The following is a 7506-nucleotide window of genomic DNA, read 5'->3' as shown; positions in this document are numbered from 1 at the left end:
AAAAAAAAAAAAAAAAAATCCTTACAGCAAATGGAGAAGCGCGGATTTGAACCTAGGTTCACTTATACGGAATCAAAAATTACAAGGCTTCTTAATCACAGAGGCTGTATCAGTTACAAACCAATAACAGGATAGTACTTAACAAACAACTTAACATATCTATAATACTTACGGTTGTATGTGCAAAACAAAACTAGAGGAAAAGGAACTCTTTTGCTATGCTTGTAATGGTCTCATCTCACACCACTCCCATGAGAAAAAAACAAGCAAAGTAAAAATATGAACAAAGTGGACCTCATATTTGATAAAATTAGCTTCCCCTCTAATCATTGCTTTATGAAGTCTTGAGGCAAGAGAGATGGTAATCCCATCCCATTCCATACCAAGAGCACACGATGGAGATCCACATTGTATGAGTCGAGCCATATAAACGCAAGTTTCATCCAAGTTTTTTGAACATCCCTGCGGAATTGTATGATTGATTTTTTCTTAGGCTATAGTGACATATCAACAACCAATTAAAACATAGCTATCTAAATTTTACAACATATTCTACCTCTACAAAGATAGAAAAATGATTACATATACTAGGGGAATCGTGTTTAAGATGTTGTTTTACTAGATGAGTCATTTGTGGAACACCAAAATAGGTCTGTTGAATCTAGCTTTGCTTCCTGATAAGTAGGAAGTTATGTCTTATACCTTTCTAAATCCAATCTGCAATTGCAATAAATATCAGGTATCTATTAGGGTTTATGCCCTAAAATCCAATTTATTGGCATGTTATAAATAATTAAATTGTTTAATTATATGAGACTATTTATAAATGAACTAATGAGACATTATCATAGTCCTTGAGATGCATTGTATGTGATTTAATCACAAAAGATATAAATCACAAGTTCCTTATAAACTCAAAACGTAGTTCATAGTCAGTGATGAAATTGGCGTTTTATTTGCGAAGACTATAACACATCAACTAAGATGATTTATCTTGATCATGGAAGTGGAGACGTCTAGTTGATGTGTTGATGTGTCTTAAGAGTTAAGACATACTGAACTGGACCGTTGTGAGATTAATTATTCAATCAACAATTGTCACCTGAAAAATTAATCTCACGGCTTCTAATTTCATAGACTCTTAATCTTGAGAGGCATATCAGGAGCGAGATCTAATATCCACAGTCAAAACCTCAGTATGTTGGGTAACCACACGTAGTGTTGAGGGAACACATAATCTCAAAATGGAATCCATAATCTCTTATATAAAGACACAAAATATCCCTTGAGAAAAGTTTAATAGGAACTAGTTATTCATGGCGCCCACTATAGTAAGGAGTTACTAAAGCTTATATTTATTGAAATTGGATTTCAATAAATATGAATAATTAAAAAATTGAACCAGGTACTCAAGGATAAAATAGTTGTTTACAAAGTGACAGTTCTTTATGACTTTGTTCACTATATATTTCATAGAGGGGTTATATGATATCATTAGAGTCTTGGGATATAATATATTAATAAGGCCTAGAGTGCAATTATATTTATATAGTGATATTAAATATAATAAATGGTAACTTTGGACTTGTCAAGAGTTGACAGATAAGTCTAACGTCCATTGGAGCTAGAGTCTTATTTGTTCCCTTTGGTCTCATTTCAAGCTACAAACTAAAACCCAATTGGGTAGGCCCAAAAGGTTAACCCAATTAGATAATCAATTTTTATTTAATAAGAGTTATTAAATAAAAGAACTACCAAGGTAGTTAGTATGTACATATGATGAAAAGAAAAGAAAACAGTTTTTCTCTATAATAAGAAGAACTTTCTTTAAGAATCAACGTACAAAAAGACTGATTGAGAGCCACACTTCTTGGGCACCATGTGGAATTGAGATAAAGATTAAAGGTATTCTTAAGTCTTGGTTTTGAATTTCACTATATCAAGGTATGCTTTCTATTCTTTATTTAGAATTCAAGGTTATATGTTATCTTTCATCAGTGAAGTAGATCCGTGATTGTTGCTTCCGCTGTGTGTTTGTATGAGATGCAAAACCAGTTTTTCCAACAATTTTTTTTTTTTTTTTTTTTTTTTTTTGGGTAAAGGAATAAAGTTCCAATGACTTTTTCAAGTTAGTGCATATATAAAGGAGGAATAAGGCTCTTTTAAAGGTAGATTGTTCTAGAAGAAAAATGTCAGTATTTGTTGTAGGACAACTATAAAATACATTTAGAAATGAGATGGTTGTATTAGATACATCACAAGACATTATTCTGTAGATAACTATTACACCGGTACAATATCGAAGTGGGAGGATTATCAAATAGATTCATACTTTTGGAATAAACTTTTGAAGTCATTCTATAAGGATATGAATTTGATCCTCGGTCTTACGTAAAGGCAATAGATGATATGAATATGGATAACTGGATCAAGGTTATGTGAATAGAATTAAATTCTATTTAAAGTCTAGAACTTGTAGAGGCGCTTAATGGCATTAAGCCTATTGTTTTCAAATAGGTTTACAAGAAAATGAGATTGATAGATTAGAAGGAGTAAACCTTTAAAGTCAAGATTAGTGGCGAAAAGATTTATTCAAAAAGAAATTGTTCGACTATGAAAAGATTTTTTACCAATAGTCAAGTTTGACTCTATCTAGATTCTCTTATTCATTATATTTCATTTGGATGAAATATGGTAATGGATATCAAGAAAGCTTCTTTTGGTAGCAATCTTGAGGAAGACATTTATATGATGTAACTAGACTTGTTCATAACAATAAACCAGTAGTGTTTAGTATGCAAGTTGCTTAAAGTCCATTTATGGATTAAAGCAAGCATCTGAATCATGAAATATCATCTTTGATCAAACAATCAAGTTGTTTGATTTTGATCAAGTATTAAAAGGCCTTATGTGTGTAAAAGTTATATAGAATAATAAATTTCTTAATGTATATTGATGACATTCTAATCATTTAGAATGATGTAGAGTTATTGTTATCAATGGAGTTTTTTTGTTGTCTAGTCCAGTTAGATATAAAGTACTTGGGAAAGACTAGTCACATCCTAAGAATTAAACTTTGTTAAAATTCAGAAATTAGGATGTTTGGTTATCTCAAACTGCTTAAATAGATTAGATTCTAACCAAGTATAGCATGTAATACTTCAAGAAAGGATTCTTTCCATTTAGGTTTAAAGTTCCTTTATATAGGACTATAGTCTTGAGACATATAAAAGGAAGAGCATATTAAGACGATTCCTTATACCATATTAATAGGAAGTCTTTATACTATGCTATATACTAGGCTAAATATTTATTTTGCAGTGGACATGGTAAGCAAATATCAATTGAATCTAAGATCACTTAATTTAGTGGGAGTAAATCATATACTCAAATATCTTAGGAGAATAAGGGATTATATGCTTGTCCACCAAAGTAAGGATTTGGTGGTTACTAGTTGTACAAATACTAGCTTGTAGTTTGATTATGATTCATGAAGTTAGACTTCAAGATATGTATTCATCTTAGGTGGTGAAGAAATACATTAAGCGTAAGTATTTCCTCATTAGAGAGATATGAGTACGCCAGATGTAGTAGAAGAAAATATAATTTATGCAATAAATCTGGCTTAAACTTGTTTCTAAACCTTGCCTTAGAGTGATTATGAATTACTCTAAAGGGAAATAAGTGTTGGATATATGGTAAATTGTCTTTGAGGGCAAGTGGGAGATTGTTGGGGTTTATGCCCTAAAATCCAATTTATTGGCATGTCATAAATAATTAAATTGTTTAATTATATGAGACTATTTATAAATGAACTAATGAGACATTATCATAGTCCTTGAGATGCATTGTATGTGATTTATGTGATTTAATCACAGAAGATATAAATCATAAGTTCTTTGTAAACTCAAAACATAGTTCATAGTCAGTGATGAAATTGGGCATTTCATCTGTGAATACTATAACACATTAACTAAGATGATTTGTCTTGATCATGGAAGTGAAGACTTAGTTAATGTGTTGATGTGTCTTAAGAGTTAAGACATATTGAACTGGACCGCTGTGAGATTAATTATTCAATCAATAATTGTCACTTGAATAATTAATCTCATGACTTCTAATTTCATAGATTCTCAATCCTAAGAGGATAGTGAATCATATCATGAAATGTAGGTTACTTTGATATATTAGGAGTGAGATCTAATATTTATGGTCAAAACCTCAGTATGTTGGGTAACCACACGTAGTATTGAGGGAATACATATTCTCAAGATGGAATCCATTATCTCTTATATAGAGACACGAAATATCCTCTTGAGATAAGTTTAATGAGAACTGATTATTCAGGGCGTCCACTATAGTAAGGAGTTACGAAAACTTATATTTATTGAAATTGGATTTCAATAAATGTGAATAACTAAAAGATTGAACCGGATACTCAAAGATAAAATAGTTGTTTACAAAGTGACAGTTCTTTATGACTTTGTTCACTATGGATATTTCATGGAGGGGTCATATGATATTATTAGAGTTTTGGGATATAATATATTAATAAGGCCTATAGTGTAATTATATTTATATAGTGGTATTAAATATAATTAATGGTAACTTTGGACCTGTCAAGAGTTGACAGGTAAGCTCAAGGCCCATTAGAGCTAGAGTCTTATTTGTTCCCCTTGGTCCCATCTCAAGCTACAAACTAAAACCCAATTGGGTAGGTCCAAAAGGCTAACCCAATTAGATAATCAGTTTTAATTTAATATGAGTTATTAAATAAAGGAACTACCAAGGTAGTTAATATGTACATATGATGAAAAGAAAAGAAAACAATTTTTCATATATAATGAGAAGAAGAACTTTCTTTGAGAATCAATGTACAAAAAGACTGATTGAGAGACCACACTTCTTAGGCACCATGTGGAATTGAGATGAAGATTAAAGGTATTCTCAAGTCTTGGTTTTGAATTTTACTACGTCAAAATACGCTTTCTATTCTTTATTCTAGAATTTAATGTTACATGTTATCTTTCATCAATGAAGTAGATTCATGATTGTTGCTTCCACTGTTTGTTTTGTATAAGATGCAAAATCAGTTTTTCCAACAATATCTTCATTATCAAAAATAGATTTTTTGTGTTAATCATCATATATCTGAGGATGTTGACAAACAACTGAATAAGTCAAAATGTCTATGTACAGATCATCTGAATTTCAACTTTAGCACTAGAGATAGAACAAGAGCTTAAAACTTACCTTATCTAGAAGTATTTCCTGAAACTTTGCTGGACGGAATAGAATACTCCTATAATTCATTGCTGTTGTCTACAAAATTAGTGCAAAGCAATGCCTTAGACCCTTAGCATAATTAATCAATAAAATTTAATCCATTATATTATAAAGGATCTAAAAAAATCACACTAAGCCAACAATTTGAAAGGTTTCAATTCATTTTTTTTTTTTGTTTTTTCATGGGTCAAAAAAATCAATTCATATTACTGTATACCTAACCTCAGATTCTAGTAAAAAGGATTCCTTTTTCAATAAAAGTATAGGGAAAAAATGAAAAGAACATGAGCCCTCTCTCATATTGTAGATGAACAAGCTTAGATATGCTCATTATCAGAGCATGAAGAGAGACACAAATATTGGTGAAGATTCCAGCAATTCATTGTTTTTTGATTGGTTATCATCAACAGCATCCTAGTGAGACTTGAGAGTTGAAAAGCTAATGCTACAGCCTAGTAGCAAATGATTAATGACAGACAAAAGGAATCCCATGACATACAGCCTCCTGTGAGGCTCCCTTGTCATAAATATTGTGTATAACTGCTGAATGCAACAGTCTAGGGTTTGCAACATCTCTTATGATTACATTAATTAATAAATAAACATTTAATTAGTTGCGCATACATAAAATAGATATCATTTAGAGATGCAAAAAAAATAAATAAAAATGATTACCTCGAACACAAGATGATTGTTTTCATATGACTTCCAAGGCTGAGGTTCCAACACAAGAACACCACCCTGCTTAAGAAAATAATTACTCTTGAATATATTGTTCAAGATACCATTTCATAAAACGAAGGGCAATGCCATAAAACCACAACTATCCTCAACCAAGACACCATCAATAATTTGAAGAAAATAAAAAGTGCATAATAAGAATAAATAAAAATTACCGGACAAAGTAGTCTCCAAATCTTTGAAAATAATGTAATCAATCCATCATCACCCCAATTCAGATGAACCCATTTTGTTACACTCAAGCTGCATTGCAAGAGACAACAAATCTTACCAAACAGAACATTAAGGTTAAGCAAAATATATATGAACCATAAATGAATTTTATAATAGCATGTAAAAATAATAACAATACATAGTAACTATTGATATAATAATTGTTTCCATTTTTTGTTACTGATGCTTAGAAAAGCTTTTTTTTTTTTTTTTTTTTTAATTGGTGAAGATTCCAGCAATTCATTGTTTTTTGATTGGTTATCATCAACAGCATCCTAGTGAGACTTGAGAGTTGAAAAGCTAATGCTACAGCCTAGTAGCAAATGATTAATGACAGACAAAAGGAATCCCATGACATACAGCCTCCTGTGAGGCTCCCTTGTCATAAATATTGTGTATAACTGCTGAATGCAACAGTCTAGGGTTTGCAACATCTCTTATGATTACATTAATTAATAAATAAACATTTAATTAGTTGCGCATACATAAAATAGATATCATTTAGAGATGCAAAAAAAATAAATAAAAATGATTACCTCGAACACAAGACGATTGTTTTCATATGACTTCCAAGGCTGAGGTTCCAACACAGGAACACCACCCTGCTTAAGAAAATAATTACTCTTGAATATATTGTTCAAGATACCATTTCATAAAAAAAATGAAATCTATTCCGTCCAAATCAAGAGTAATTATTTTTTTTTTTTATGAATATAAGATGATTTTTTTTTTTTTTTACCTTTTTTCTCCTCTAGGTAGGAGCTCTCTCTCTCGTCCTTGAACGAGTTTATTCCCTCCCTTGGCTCGCACCAAGGGTCTGTCTTTTCCTTTGTTTTGCACGATGGCGGATGAGGTGATCGATAGTTTGGAGAATATGAAACTTACAACGGAAGAGGAAGAAGTTATAGTGGTCTCCGAGGCAGAAAGAAAGGATGAAATCGAAAGTTGCGAACAGAGTTTAATTGGAAAATTTCTTACATGCAAACCATTCAACAAGAAGGCGGCGTATAATACGATTAAGAAGGCGTGGGGCTTACACGATGGTGTTCAGGTTATTGAAGTTGGTCTAAACCTTTTCCAATTCAAATTTCACACGGAGTTTGACTTGGAGAGGGTGCTCAAAGGGGGTCCGTGGTCTTTTGATAACCAAGCTTTATTGTTACGTAGGTGGCAAAAAGGTATGACGGCCAAAAATGTGAAATTTGAGACTATTTCTCTATGGGTCCAAATCTGGGGGGCTCCATTTGACATGGTATCTCCCAAGGT

At 31.6% G+C, this 7506-nt stretch overlaps 1 pseudogene; it reads right to left on the bottom strand.

Moving 5' to 3' along the window:
* Positions 1–538: 538 nt before the first annotated feature.
* Positions 539–6674, bottom strand: LOC136067887 (probable RNA methyltransferase At5g51130; annotated as a pseudogene).
* Between the last annotated feature and the right edge of the window lie 832 nt (positions 6675–7506).

Source organism: Quercus suber, unplaced genomic scaffold (assembly GCF_002906115.3).
Source record: "Quercus suber isolate HL8 unplaced genomic scaffold, Cork oak 2.0 scaffold_90, whole genome shotgun sequence".
NCBI classification, from domain to species: Eukaryota; Viridiplantae; Streptophyta; class Magnoliopsida; order Fagales; family Fagaceae; genus Quercus; species Quercus suber.
The sequence above is the reverse complement of the archived record's forward strand: the minus strand, read 5'-3'. Positions and strand labels throughout refer to the sequence as shown.